General features: G+C 35.2%; 1 protein-coding gene across 8 annotated transcripts in view; it reads right to left on the bottom strand.

The window, feature by feature from the left end:
- Window positions 1-15,981, bottom strand: part of TENM3 (teneurin transmembrane protein 3) — a 651,439-nt gene that overhangs the window by 613,505 nt on the left and 21,953 nt on the right. The gene's annotated exons all lie outside the window — the stretch shown is intronic.

Below are 15,981 nucleotides of genomic sequence, written 5' to 3'. Positions count from 1 at the left end.
CAGTTGGACAGTGCAGTGTTTTCCATCAGCAACGATTCCCCAATAGAAGAAAGAGAATTTTAAAAATGCATGCTAGAATTTCCTTATATCAGTCAGAAAACTGTTTCTATCCTGAACATATGGGCATGCGCTCACTCATTCCTGTTTTAAAGTCAAAGGACATACCACGTATCAAATTTTTTCAAAAACAAAACTAAAAACAAAAATTAAAAAAAACCCAGAACATGAGCCAGAAACACAGTGGAACATTTACAACTGATTTATTTTTTATGAAATATCCGTGATTGATTATGCAGTATACTATAATTTGACACTTACCAAATGCACTATGAAAGTAAAGCAATGCTGAAGATTAATAATCTAACAAAATATAATACCTATATTTTAAACAGTCATCTTGAATTTGCAAAGGTGTTCTACACATTATGGGTAAGTCAATGAGACTGACCACTTGGCTCTGCTGAAAATCAGTTAACTATTTTAAAGTAAACATCTACCACAGGGTCAAACTGCTGGGATTTTATATTACATGATGTAATTTCCTTCCAGAATATTACATTCTGCTACTTTACATTTTTCTTAACAGGTTTGATTAACTTTATAAAAAGGTGGTCAAATACTGAGCATATTAGGTGTTTGGTTTTGATCTCCTCACTAATACTGGTTTTGTTAAGAAGCTGAGCTCCGTGTCTCCCGCAGAGAAAAAAGGGGAAAACAACTAAAGCCTCCCACAGGAGGGCCCCATCTTTCAGCAGAAGATTTGGGGACCGGTCTCATTCATACTCAGTCACAGTCAAATGCCTTTTAAGGGTGTTAGTTTAGTGAGCCATAACAGAGCTTTGGTTTTCTATTATTTCTTATTGTTAGGTTCAAGGTTCAAGGGGAATAGCAAAGGGAGAAACGAAACAGTCCTGATTAGTTATGTATACGGAATGCCTGATGGCAATTCATAAGAAAGGTGTTTCATTCTTACTGTTTTATTAGTTGGTTGCTGGGTTTTGATTTGTTTTAACACCACGAAGCAGGCTCATATCTCCATGTAGATAAGAAAAACTAGGTTATGTCTAGTAAATTAAAAAAAAATTTCACCAAGAATTCTTATCATTTCTCAGCCTTTTGGCTGTGATCAAGTGAAGAAGTCTTCTTCAGTCAGGTGATAGCCAGAAATATGTATATATATTTATGTAATAAAATAAAACAAAATAAAAATTAATAAGTTGATGTGATTTGTGAAGAGGAGGAGCAATGAAATTGTTTTAATGAAAGAAATTAAAGTTAATGTAGTTTCTACTAAAGGTACTTCTGAAAAAAAATGACTATTATCAAGAAGGACAACAGGCCAGGAGTGATAGCTTATGCCTATAATCCCAGTACTTTGGGAGGCCCAGGTGGCAGGATCACTTGAGCCCAGGAGTTCAAGACCAGCCTGGGCAACATAGTGAGACCCTGTCTCTACAAAAAGAAAAAAAAAAAAAAGAGAGAAACAATAAAATTAATTTATATTTCTACATGCATAGTGAACTGGATATGTTAAAGTTAAAAAAGCCTGGCCATTTACTCATATAGAATGACTTTATGAAACTTATCTAAATTAAAGAAGTATTAAAAAAAACCTACTCTCTTTACTATATAACATCACCAGATGCTATGAAGGTAGATGGGAAGATTTAATCACTGCATAAATTTATGCTAAGGAAAGATGTCAAAGCAGAATTTCAAAAAGATAACTAAAGTGTAACAGCAGATAAACATCATATTAACTAGAGGAAAAACACAGAGGCAAGTAATGCAGACACATGGGTGAGATTATCGTCCTCCATAAATATGTAACTAAACATCAACATTTTCCAGTTCAAGTCACTTGATAAAAAGCAAGGAAAAACAAGCATTAAAATGTTACGAATGAAAATAAACTTTCTAAAGCAGCATTTCGGAAAGTTCACATTAAGAAAACTAATTCAAAATTCAGATTTAAAAAAAAAAAACCCTTCAATTTTTTTTACCCTGAAAGTAGGTTTTATTTAAATTGCTAGTGCATGTGCAATTGCAACTATTAAAGACTTCTGCCCCACAAATACTTAAGTAAATACATAAAGCAGGCTGTAATTTAGGGAAGTGGATTCCTGCCCTTAGTACAAAGCCTGTACATACTACCTAATCTTCTGGGAGAAGAACACAAAAATGGATTTGAATATGAGGTCTGAAAAAATGACAAAGGTGAGGGTTTTCTGACTAAGCCACAAACATATTCTAAACTAATATAAAAGGTTAAAATTAAAGAAGCATCTTATGCCATAATATTAAATTTGACTTATATTTCAAACATAAACAACATTTAGAAGACAAAAACAACACTGAAAAATTTCCTATTTCACAAATACACACACAAAAGTGCTTTTTGAACTTGAAAGTTGAATCAAAGGATTAAGTGAATGTGTTCTGTGAGAGGGAAATGACAGTTTCAGAGCAGAGATTACTTTGAGGTTTTCAATACGTTTTGTTTTTCTGTTCTATAAACTACCATAGTCTATTTTGTAAGAATGAAATGTTTAATAATAGGTATACTGCTTTTTAAAAATTTTAGTTCTATTATATATTGTGATAAAGTATGCAACAGTGATTCTTAAATTGCCTTTAAGGATATAGCAGTTGAATCAAGAAATGCCTCTACAGTACTCTTTTATTCCAGCTGTGGAAGAGAGGGATGTTTTAAAATTAATTCAATGCAAAAACAAGACCATGCACTGCTGACTCACTCTGGTGTGGGTTCATCCTGGCCATAGGTTCCAAGTGAGTTTAAATGAACAGGCATTATGTAAATGGGCACTGCTGAATAAAAGGCAGCTAGCTCTCTTGTACTAATCCAAAGCCTGGGGTGCTTTTAGAGCAGGCTGGAGACAATCCCAGACACCTGGCTTTTGAAAGACCACCAGGGGAATAAGTAAAAGGGGTCCTTAAAAGCATTTTGAAATGAAATCTAATTTAAATACAAGATTTAGATATGTTTTGCTCAGCAATTTTTACGGTTTATTTTAGTTATTTAATACAAAAATTCTCACCTTAGAGGCACTACACTGTTCTTCAGTCAGCAAATACTTAGGAATTAAAATTTAAAAAAGGAATTAGTTGAAAACAGCAGATTTCACTTATTACTCTAAAATATAAACTCTGGTACATTTCCTTCATTGCAATATTGGCTTCTGCTTTGAAATATCTGGAACAGAAAATTTACAGATGTATACAAGTGAAGTTTCATAACTGCATCACCTGTTTAAGAAGCTGATATACAAACATTAACTAGAAAACATTTTAGAATGTTTACATTGTCCCAGGGTAAAATACAGAGTCATTTTAAATGTTTGCAGAAAGTTAGAAGCTTCAAAGACACTGTAGGAAAATGATGATGAAGTTGTTTTATTTTTTTAAGAAACAATTATGTAAGGAGTTCGACTTAATTTTTTCAAACCATTTAGCTTAAATATTCCATAGCTAACAAAATTACTGTTATTAAATTTGGAAGGGAAACAACACACATATTATGAGAAATTATATGACCTAAAACAAGAGAATCCCTGAACATGCAAGACACGGATTTTACGCAGTGTTAGTACGTGTGTTTGTAAGTTCATATTTCTTTAATTCTATTAAACTCATCCATAGGGGTTAGCTACTGTCACATTGTTTGAATCACTACAAAAGCCACAGAGAAGATCAACAGTGTTGTGAAGGTAATGATCTTTCACTGGCCTCTCAGGAACTGGTTGTAAAATTTATTAGGAAAGTTCTATCCCTGGCCTACATAATTTTTTGGTGAGGCAGTAGAAATTGATGCCATCTATCTAAAAGAATGAAGTGGGCAATTTAGTTATCTGAATGTTCTCAGCCGCCACAAATCCTGAAGACATTTGGTGTTATTAAAGGCATAGAAGTCTGAGTTATAGATGGGCAATTCGATCATGTATTTAATAGCTGATATGTATTAAACAGGGTGCTCTATTTTGTAGGATGAAACATAATTAGAAAATACTAATCTTGCAGGGGCTAGGGGTTGCTGATAATCTATTAGGAAGATGCATACATCCTGCATACATAAAACACTCTGGAAGAGTGCTTTAACAGGAGCTAACTCTTAAAGCAAAAAAAAAAAAAAAAAAAACACCAAAACATATACAATATTGGACAAAAGTTTATGACTTTTCGTCTTTTGCCCATAGATTAAATGCCTTGACTTCTCAGGAATCATTTAAATGTTGTCTCACCTGAATTTCAAAACTTTCAATAAGGGCAGGGCACAGTGGCTCATGGTTGTAATCCCAGCACTTTGGGAGGATAAGGTGGGCAGATCACTTGAGCCAAGGAGTTCAAGACCAGCCTGGACAACATGGTGAAACCCTGTCTCTATGAAAAATAAACAATTTAAATAAGTAAAACAAAAAAACCTTTCAACAAGCAACATCACTTAAGTAGTTTTTGAGTGTAGAGCAAAAAAAAATAATATGTATGCCAAATATGTCCCAATTTCAAATAAAATTTTTTTCATTTCAATAATGAATCAAAGATCATTTGTAATTGCCTAATTCGAGAATTTTCAGGGTAGTTCCATAGCAGAAATGCCCCAAAACAGTGAATCAGGAGCATCAGGCTGGCTGAAGACCAAGGGCAGCGGGTAGAGCCAGGGCCCGGAGACATGCTTCTCTCAGTGGCTCTGTGTACTGATGCTAAGCAGGAACTCCAATGCAGCCAGGCAGAAGAATGTGTAAGATATTTTTTAGATTGAGAAAGTGAAAGTGTTTGGGGCTACTTCATTTGGCGCAATTGTGGGGTGATCACACATTAAAAATAATGAAATGTATCATTGGGTCTTGGTGTCTGAATCTGGCAATGCAGATGGTGACACCTCGTGCAAGGCAAAGGGGAACAAGGAGCCTTTATTAAGCACCACCTGAGCACCAGAGCACAGAGGCCTCTGCTCCTTGCAGGTCCCCATGTGGGTGCTTGCAGGCTCATCTTATTCATAATTGATTTTCATAGGTCACCTTTTCTTCAAAGTAGCTTCCACTATCATCTCTAAAATTCGAATGTCTCTCCTGTCCATCTCCTAGGTCATGAGTAAAACAGTATACCGGCTGGGTACAGTGGCTCACGCCTGTAATTCCAGCCTTATGGGAGGCCAAGGCAGGCAGATCACCTGCGGTCAGGAGTTCGAGACCAGCCTGGCCAACATGGTGAAACCTCGTCTCTACTAAAAACACACACACACACAAAAATTAGCCGGACGCTAATTTAGTAGTCCCAGCTACTCGGGAGGCTAAGGCTGGAGAATCGCTTGAACCTAGGAGGTTGCAGTGAGCCGAGATCACACCACTGCACTCTAGCCTGGGTGACAGAGTGAGACTCCGTCTCAAAAAAACAAAAAAAAGTATACCAAATTTTAAAAATGTATATGTAAAAAGAGTTCTGCTAACGAAAACATTATGTAAATGTTGGTAATTATTTTAACAAATAATTACGAGTTTATTTTAAAATTTGTTATTCTGAAAGGATATTCATTTTCAAACCAAAAAATATTCTGTTTCAATTTCTATAATAACAGTAATAGTAATTAACACATCTTGAGTGTTATGTACCAAGTACGATTTCAACACGTTTACATATGTAAACTCTGTAAGCCTCATTACACGTCTATGAGGTAAGCATCATTATCATCTCCTTTTTAAACACAGTGACACTGAATCACAGAGAGGAGGTAATCTGCCAAAAGGCACACAGTGGTGAAGCTGTAATTCAAACACTGCTAGTTCGTTTTGAAGCCCACGCTCTTAACCAGTATGCTACTCCGCCCCTCAGATGTGCCATTTATATATTCATTCATTCTCTGAACATCATTTATTACACGCCTTCTACAAACGAGGCCCTAAACTCAGTGTTGTGCCTTTTCTGTATGATACAAGTCTAACAGTGTGTGACCTTAAAGAATGGTATTTATGCTGTCCACAAGACCTAACTCACTAATGAAATCATTAACTATAACTGAACTATAAATGATAACTAAAAACATTACTAACGAAAATATTGTTCAAGGCATAGTTAAGGTTGATCAAATGAGTCATCCACCTGCAACACTAGATGGCCGGAGCTAGCGTACGGCAATGTGCAGCAGCGGCGGGGCGCGGCGGGGGCGGGGGTGTCATTCCAATTGTATCGAAAAGCCTCTACGCTCAGAGCCACTGAGCCATCATCCCAGTGTTCCACATGCACCCACGTGCACAAGACATGCAAAGGCATGTTGGCTTTCTATGGAGATGGTTAACCAAGCTACTTTTCAAATTTAGGGGTTCAGCAAACCAATTACACTGGTTCTTCCTACACTGCCCTTATGAAGACAAACTTGGCTAAGCCTTACAGTAGCAATCAATTTCAATAGACACATCATTCCAGCATCACCTGGCCTTATACCAGGGGAAGAAACTGACAATAAAACAGTCAAAACATGTCCTGTGCTATCGGTATCTCCTTGGCAGGGGAAAAAGCAGGAGGGTCACTTCTTAGTTATTTTCATATGTTTTAAGCAGGCCACGCTCCTACGGGTCTGCCTCTTCATTCTGGTAGCACTTTTGTGCAAGCACCCTGAGGAATCTTACCTTGATTTTAGAATTACGCAGTGGATAAATGAAAAGAATAGCACCGAAAAAACAGCTTGCAAAACATCTCTGTGCATTCACTAGCATATAGACTTTTTATGGTTTGCAAACACGTGTGTATATATATATTTTTTATTTTTTTTAATGAAGCAGAGCAGAGGCCTGAGGTCACAAAGGTAAAAAGAAGACTCACCTCAAGTGTTAAGTATCACTCATTCAATAGAACATCAAGGCTTGGCCAGCTGCCAATAAAAATCTCTTTAAAAAAATCATAGTAGGTTCCAAGAAGCCACTAAGAAAATTAATTTCTAACATAGTGAAAAGATAAAATATATTGTGATCATGTCATCTGCCTCAAAATGCATTTTCTGAAACATTGTTATGTGCCTGGACGAATTTAATCCTCACACCTGCAAACCCAGAGAACAGATCACAAGTTCATTACACTGTTTGCAGTCTTTAAAGGATTTTTTTTCCTACAGATAATATGTAACAAATCAAATATTTCAGTTGAAATAATGAAAATGTCAATACTTGTAATAAAACTTTTCTTTAAAAAAGGAATTAAAAAATGAAAATGAGTGAAATAAAAATGTTTTTCCCCTCCCTTTAGACATTCTTTCAATTAGAAAGGAGACCAAACTTAAATTATAGCTACCAATTAATTTTTCTGCTCTGGAAAGTGAAATAAGCATCTTTCATTAAATTGGATATTAAAGCTCATTGGTTATACAAGGAATCTCCAGATTAATGGACTAGAGTTCTCCAGTTTCAATTATTTTCTTGATTTTCTAATACGCATTCAACTGCCTCCACCTCCCTGGTGGGGCTCTATCTGACCCCAAGTATTTAACTGTTTCCAATATTGTGGGTCATTCAGGTGAGCTTAAGGAGCATAACGTCCCTGTTAAAGTGTGTGTGTGTGTGTGTGTTTGTGTGTGTGTGAATTAGTAGCTAAGGAAGCTTTCCTTAGAGGAAATCAGAAGAAGAGAAAAAAAGACACAAAAAAAGAGTGCCTACAAAAGTAGGCAGCTATCCAGAGCTGATTTTTTTTTTTGCAGCCGCATAGATTTAGATTTGTGTTTCAAGAATCCCAGAAGAACGAGGAAAAACAAAGAATCGGTTCCAAGTTAATGCTGTATATAAATTACATTTCTAATAGATGATCTATGTTTGTTTTAATTTTCATGAATATATTAATTTAAGAAATAATTATTACTCTTAGAGATACTACCCTTAGTATCCAAATGAATTTAGTTAATGGATAAAGAGAAATTTCCCATGACAACATAATTTGGTCATCAAGATAAACATCAAGATAATGATAAATATAGAGCACAGTGTTTAAGTAAATTAATCTTAATTTCTGTGTAAAACAATTTTTTAGTTATCAATTTGCATAGAGTCTGCTTTTTAAATAATGTTTTATGGTACACAAGAAAGTGACTAAAGCATATTAATAAAAAATAGCATTTTTTTCTATTTTGTACCACCAAAGAAGCAATCCAAACGTCAAGATTTATAATATATTACATAAAAGTCATCCATACTCCAGACATAGCTATAGAGAACTTACATACAAGAAGAATTGGTCTCAACATTTGTCCATGTTATCTTTAAACCTCCTGGAAGGAGTTTTAAAAACCAAAGGAAGTTGTCACCTTCCTTTCGCTGCTGGATTTACATAACAAGCTGTATATGTGATTTTTCTCTATTTCCCATATCTCAGGTCTCATTTTCACCCCCAGTGTTAAGTTCACGGGCAGATGATACCCATTTCCTCCTAATCAAGTATAAAAGCTCTCCTCCAAACTTCATTCTTCACAGCCTTCGGTATAGGCTGTCAGTCTTCCTATTTTGAAACCTCCTGGCCACACAGGCCAATAACCGTGCACCTGACCTTGATGCTTTTCCAAACTCCATAACCATGGCTTCCACTCCCATTCCTCATCTTTTTATTGCTTCCTAATTGAAAGCTTTACTCAAATTTTAGTCCTTAAGTCCTTGCTCTTTTATCTCTTTCCAGGGACAAATTTATTTTCAAGGTTTAACCACAACTTCCTACTAAATGCACATCACCAAAAATTCTGATGTGTTTTCCCTGAACTCTTGTCACCAATCTTCAAGTCCTACTGGATGTTCACTCTGACACTGCATCGTCATCTTACTTGCATGGAGGTGGGGGCCAAGGTCTGTCTTGATCACTTCCGAGCTGTACCTGTCCAAGTGCTGCCTCTTAGGTGCTGAATCCTTATGTGTGTGGCACATCATAAACATTAGTTGACTCCATAAATATTTTAAGATTACTTGTCATTCTCCACTCCCATTTGACAGAAACATGAAAGTTCATTAAGACAGTGAGATTGGGAATAAATAGCTTTTTGTTCTTAACATTTATTCGCAGAATCCAGGATAAAATCTAGTAATCTTCATGGGATTCTTCCTGTCCATTCATGTAGTCATATTCATGTGGTCACAAAGTCAAGTCAACTGCTCATGTTTATTCATGTTGGTATGTAGGACAGAACTGTTAAATTTACTCTGCATTGGGCATATCCATTTCCTAATATTGCAGTAAGGATTCACCAAGATATTCACTACTATTACTTTGAAACTAAACTCTGTATATTTTAATACAAGATCTTTACCACCCTAGTAAATGTTTCAGGGTGGCAGAAACATATCCACCAAGATATTCTGTTTCTCATTGTTTTTAACATGGTCTTTGCACATAGTAGGACTCGATTAGTAACTTTCTGAAAGTATGAATAAATAATTTTAAGTTCAGCCAGTAAACTTTATGATTACAGTTTCTCAGTTTTTTAGATGCCTTGATTGCCAGTGGCCAAAGTAATCAATAAAAACATTCTGAGTATAGGGTTATTCTCCAACATAATTTAGAAAACTGATTTCTTAAATAGTATCTTGTGCATTTGGTTCACAAAATCTTATCACAGCCAGGGAACGAATGAAGTCAAATTTCTAAGGTTGAGTACTAAACAAAGGATACATGGTAGCTACTCAGAAAGAGCCTAAAGCAGCAAACCAACTTCATCTTTCATGAAATACCTCCTTTGGTACCGAATTAGATATTGTTTTGTATTGCAAACTTTAATGGACATGTCTTATCTCATTTTGAAGACTGACAACTGCTTGCAGTCTTTCCCTCCCCCAACAGTCCTGATTGCACTCACTAGGTCTGCAGTACACCCTTCTTGAATACACATTCAGTGTTAATGCCAGATTAACATGTGTTAGTAAATACAAATTCAAATTTATAAAAACTGAAATGATATCCTATGGAAAACCCATGTACACCACGACAGACATTTCACAGAGCTAAATAAATATTTATAATGGTGTACTATAAAAGCCAATTTAGATGTCTCGGTTAATATTTTTAATTATGTCAGCTCATGAATATTTTATATCAAATCACTTCTTTCTCCTTGCCAAATGAAAATGATCGTAACGTAAGACCTCTTTTGAAGTCAAAACAGACCCTTTCCTAATAAGGTACAATAAAGAAGAAAAAAAAATCAAAGATACAGAAAATTTAAATATTTTCTATATATTCATAGTCAACCTAAGCACGGTTTATAAAAATCAGTTATTAAGCTATGAAAATTCATTTTAAACTATTTAATAGTCTTGTGATATCAATTTATCCAATTTTAGTAAGACTTTTACAAGACACTATTTATTAAACTTTTGTTTGTTATCTAAATGTTCTAAAGTCAAACATTCAAATGATGAGAACCATAGTCTTTGGTGCGGAAAACACACTTGGCACTGAACTATGTTGTGTATTACAACCAATCTATCTGGGTTATAAATTTTAAGCTAAAAATAACTACCTGAGAGACTGCGGTAGGAGGATTGCTTGAGCCCAGGAGTTCGAGATTACAGAGAGCTATGATTGTGCCACTGCATTCCAGCCTGGGCAACAGAGTGAGACCCTGTCTAAAAACAAAAACAATAAATTTGTGGAAAATAGAAAGGCTGCTGAACACATTTTTAAAAACAGAAATGAGGCAACACTTGGCTCATACAAGAAAAAACAGAAAGAGGTTTCTATTAGGGAAAGGGATCAAAATGAGAAGTAGGAAAATGCCAAAAGTATAATATGACTAGCTCCCCAATTTAATCTCGGGCTCATAGACTAATTAAATATAACAGTATCTAATAACTCAGGGAGACATTATGCTTTTTAATTTATTAAACATACTAATTTGAAAGTTCATGTACATTTACTTATGTGGTATTCATATATTTTTGTGTTACTGCCTTGTTAGCTGAAAGCTACTTTTTATTCTGTTGGAAGCAGGCAATACTTACTCTAAAAATTTTATGGGTCAGAACTCAGTGAATTAAAGGTATTTTTCAAATTTATTAATAAAATTTCTTTGATTTTTAAAGCATGTATTGACCCTGATGATCATTCTACAATAGCTGTTATGGGAATAACATTTAATTTTGCCATGCAAAACTACAGATGATGTATTTTAAATAGTAAGAAGCATCAAAAGTCTCATTAGATAGTTTTAATTGAAAAGAAAAAAAAACTCACTTAAAAATATTTTATGTACCAGCTCAACATAACACATGTACATCATCACTGAAATTTTACTTTGCCACTTAACATTTTCTGCGATTTATCTAATGAAATTAGCTAATGTGATTTTATTATTGCAATTTCTGCTACAAATCTTACAGGAGCTTTGTGGGTTTTTTTGTTTTTACTTGGAAAAAGATCAAAATGCTTGTAGATTTCAGATTGCTATTAGATGTAATAATTATACACTAAACTAATTACCACTAAGCCAAAACCTGACTTACAACTAATTAAATTTTGTTACATCATCATAGAGCGTAGGCTTTCAATTTAACACAGAGCACAACTATAAACACAAGAGTCTATCAGCCTGTATATTTATTTCAAGTAAAATGTGTAGATCAGATTTTTAAAGTTTGAATTTGGCAGGGTTTGTAAACCAATTTGTCAATTTCACAAATCTGTTAATTTGCCAACTTCTAAGGAGAAAGAAAGGTGCTACTTGCAAAGCAAATACACTGGGTTACACCATAATAGTTTAGACAACAGCTAAATGCATATTACATAAATATAACTACGTTACAGAAGAAAAGTACGAAATGCAATGAAAAAATCATTTATTTTCAGTTCAGAGGTACATTCTATTTGTGACATCACTTACTCTGAGATTACCGACATACAAATTGCCAAATCCTAGTTTCTTCCGTGCAAAACAAGTAACAACATGTATGCCATCTTAAAGGAATGAAAGATGCATGAGACACAGAATCCTTAGCTGAAATGAAAGTGCCGATTTGTTTACTGTTTAAGCAACCAATGCAGATTAAATGGTAAAATCAATAGCGATCTAGTATGCATCTCAAAACAGTGGCAGAATCTCCATTTATTCTTCAATGAAAGTACACTTAAATTTGTCATTCACAACAATCGGAAACTATAAGCGATTCACTTTATAAACTTTAATTTTATAAAAAATGTTTACTTTCTACCAGATGGTAAGATTAAATTACATAAACACTGTCAGCAAGTTGAATCCTCAGATGTATTCATTCCCACCACAGAAGCTTCAAAACCTGTCTATAATTTTGTTACTGATGTTTAGAAACAGCTGTAGCTGACATAGCTACATGTTATATATGTCAGCTTTAAAGGATTAAATATTCTTAACCCCCACCGGAGAGGTCTTCTGCTGTTAACAAACGCCAATGTAAATTACACCGTAAGTTATTACTCTAGTAGACATATCTCACACTACATTATTTGGTAAACAAAATGGTCAAGAATCATACGTTTTTCATTATTACTGGAAATTCTGTCTGACTTGGGCAAAAGAAAGATTTTAAATTCACAGCACTTTCTGATAATAAATGTAAGATAAATTCTCCTCTAAAAAGCTCCTCACATATATCTTCATTAATATTTTAGGTGGTAGTAAATTATATATTTTTCTCTTCAGAAGAATTCAATCCATCTCAGGAGACTTCTTTTCCTTGTGCAGATTTTTACTTGAATTTTTGGGAGAATCCTGCTGTCTCTCCCATTAGAGTTTAAAAGTATCTTTACAATAAACATTCAAAACTAATGGTAGAAACAGCAGGATCTTCTGAAATCCTATACCCCAAATTTTGTACTCAGTCTAACTATCTAAGGGAACAGAACCAACCTGACTTGCCAGACTGTAGGCTTCAAAAATCACTTGGTTTATGAATTAATCTCATTAATTTTCAAGAACCACAGATTAATAGTGGTCAAATGTACAGATCTTAGAAGATGGCATTCATTCACACACACGTGTGTGTGTGTGTGTGTGTGTGTGTGTGTGTGTGTGTAAGGCATGATTATATGACATATATCTGTCCATACACGTTTTCCCTCATATAACTGTCACTTTTAAATATCAGTCACTTTGGACCATGTGAATGATTTTTTTAAGCCCGTAAGTATACATATAAACAAATGTTCTAAAAAAATTGGGCAAATACAATTAATTATACACAGTGTGTTATTTTTTCAGAACATATAAATGAAATTTTTTCAGAACATATAAATGAAAAATGGCCAACATAAATGAAGAGATAAAATGGGCTGACTGTTGAGCAGCACTAAGAGATATCCACTTAGAGAAGAAAATTCAACACAAATTTCCAAAATTAATGCAATTATCCATACTATAATTCACGTTCATTTAAAGTTACATCTTAAACTTTTATATACAGTATAATAACTTCATGAAAATGACTATGATGGGGATAAGTCTCAATAGTATATTAACAACAGAGACTTTTAGAGATACTGAAAGAGACCTATAAGGTGAAGTTTTCAATTTCTTTTAACAGAAGCTAATAGAAGTATCAGCAGAGGTTTCATAGAGACCCAGGAGCTTAACACAAAGCCTGGGTGAAAAAGAAATAAGTCAGTAATTGGAGAAAACAAAGGCTAGTTTCCCAGAGAGAAGAAAATACACATGTGTGCTGGGCACGGTGGATCATGCCTATAATCCCAACACTTTTGGAGGCCGAGGCAAGAGGATTGTTTGAGCCCAGGAGTTTGAGATCAGCCTGGGCAACATAGTGAGACCCAGTCCCTATAAAAAATAGAAAAATTATCCAGGCACGGTAGCACATGCCTGTAGTCCCAGCTACTCTGAAGGCTGAGGTGGGGGAATTGTTTGAGCCCCAGAGGTGGAAGCTGCTGTGAGCTGTGATTGCACCACTGCACTCCAGCCTGGGTGTTGCAGTGAGACCCTGTCTCGAAAAAAAAGAAAGAAAAGAAAATATATATGTGATTAAAAGTGAAGAGTAGAACGAACATAGCTTTGGGGTCTAGTCCCTTTAGTTTGTAACTACATGTAACTCACCTAGCTCTAATCAAGAGGTGTGACAGGATGAACAGAAATTCAAGTTTGTCATTTTTACTAAATATCGTTATTATAATATCCAACTTTAATGCAATGACTAATATTCTGTATCATAAAACAATTATAGTTCTACAAGGGAATTTATTTATTTATTTATTTATTTAAGACAAGGTCTGGCTCCGTCACCCAGGCTGGAGCACAGTGGCATGATCTCGGCTCACTGCAACCTCTACCTCCTGGGCGCAGGCAATTCTCTCACCTCAGACTCCTCCGCCTCCCAAGTAGGTAGGACTACAGGCATGCACCCCTGCACCCGGCTAACTTTTTTTTATATTTTGTAGAGACGGGGTTTCACCATGTTGCCCAGGCTGGTCTCAAATTTCTGGGCTCTAGCAATCCACCAGCCTAGGCCGCCCAAGGTGCTGAGATTATAGGTGTGAGCCACCACACCAGGCCTACAAGAAAATTTAAATGTTACTTTTTTATTTTTTTTTAAGACTCAGGTCTACACAAGAATTCTTTTTCCTTAATGTATTCTTTATCAAATTCTACATCCTGTTACGCCTCCTGAATCTAATTGTACATTTAGACTATGAATTAGCATAATCAATATACTGAAGCAAGGCATTTCATATGTATTTAATACAAGAGCAAATATTTATTCCAACTTTCCGTTATTCATTCAACTTTCTACTAATTATGTAAAATTTATACTTCTAAGCCTAATGAGATGAAACAAACCTTTTGCAGTTTTTAAAAGGAAAAAAGGCACCCTTTTTGATAAATGTCTTCATTTTGTACACCAGATGTCTTTCCCTATCCTCTCAAGCTTTCTGATTTTATTTTTGTAAGTGTGAGAACAGTGAAAATGCCAGCCATTGTAATCAGTTAGCTTGAGCACCAGCAAAGATTACACAGCAAGATCTTATCTTAGTGGTTTTACATAAATACCGCACTTGAAGTACACTTAACTTTTTGAGACCCACAGTTAACCATGGAGCACACTAAAACCCACATTAGATTAACTCTATCTTATAGGTAGCCCACTTCAATAATCTCATTTTAAACCCAACACAGAATGTCATCCACAAAACAACTTAGCTAAAATTCTAAACATAACTTGCTTCTTCTCTTTACCTTTATGATATTCTAAGTCTTTAAAAAAAACCCAAGAGTTTAACAATTATAATAAATAATTTCACAAGAGTAAACATTTGGATTTTTTACAAAGGCAGCAGGAATTTGATTAGAAATACTGTCAAAATTTTGCTTGTAATTCCAGCTACTCGGGAGGCTGAGGCAGGAGCATTGCTTTAACCTGGGAGGCGGAGGTTGCAGTGAGCTCAGATCACACCACTACACTCTAGCCTGGGTGACAGAGCGAGACTCCGTCTCAAAAGAAAAAAAAAAAAAAAAAAAGAAGAAAAGAAAGAAATAAATGTCAAAATCTATCATAAAACTACTCAAAATATTACCTCCATACTATGGGCATTTTTGCTAAATGTGATGTAGTTTGGGGTGAATTGACACAAAGATCCCCTTGGCAGCTGCAAAATGATACCCAAACCTACACCAGTTGATGATGCCATGAAAAATTCAAGATGAAATTTCAAGATTTACCTGTGCAGAATGGCCATGACTCTGAGGTGCCAAGCTTCAATCTCATGGCAGAAGCCCAGGGGCCCTCCAGACACACTGTGTTTTCCTCCCTGCTCTTCCCTCAATCATATCGTGAATGCTGAAGTCCCTAAGAATGACTTCAGAAAAAGGTGCTATGACATTATGTGCCTTTATAGTTTCCTATGGAAAGCTGCAAATGTGCCTGAACAGAGTTTTAAAGCATGCTCTTTGATGATGTCTCTGAGAAGATATCTTTACAAAACAACCACATTAAATTTGGTAGTCTTTACCAACGGGACAACGGAGTA

This window comes from Pongo pygmaeus, chromosome 3 (genome assembly GCF_028885625.2).
Source record: "Pongo pygmaeus isolate AG05252 chromosome 3, NHGRI_mPonPyg2-v2.0_pri, whole genome shotgun sequence".
Taxonomy (NCBI): domain Eukaryota; kingdom Metazoa; phylum Chordata; class Mammalia; order Primates; family Hominidae; genus Pongo; species Pongo pygmaeus.
Note: the sequence above shows the minus strand (reverse complement) of the source record. Positions and strands in the feature narration are given on the sequence as shown.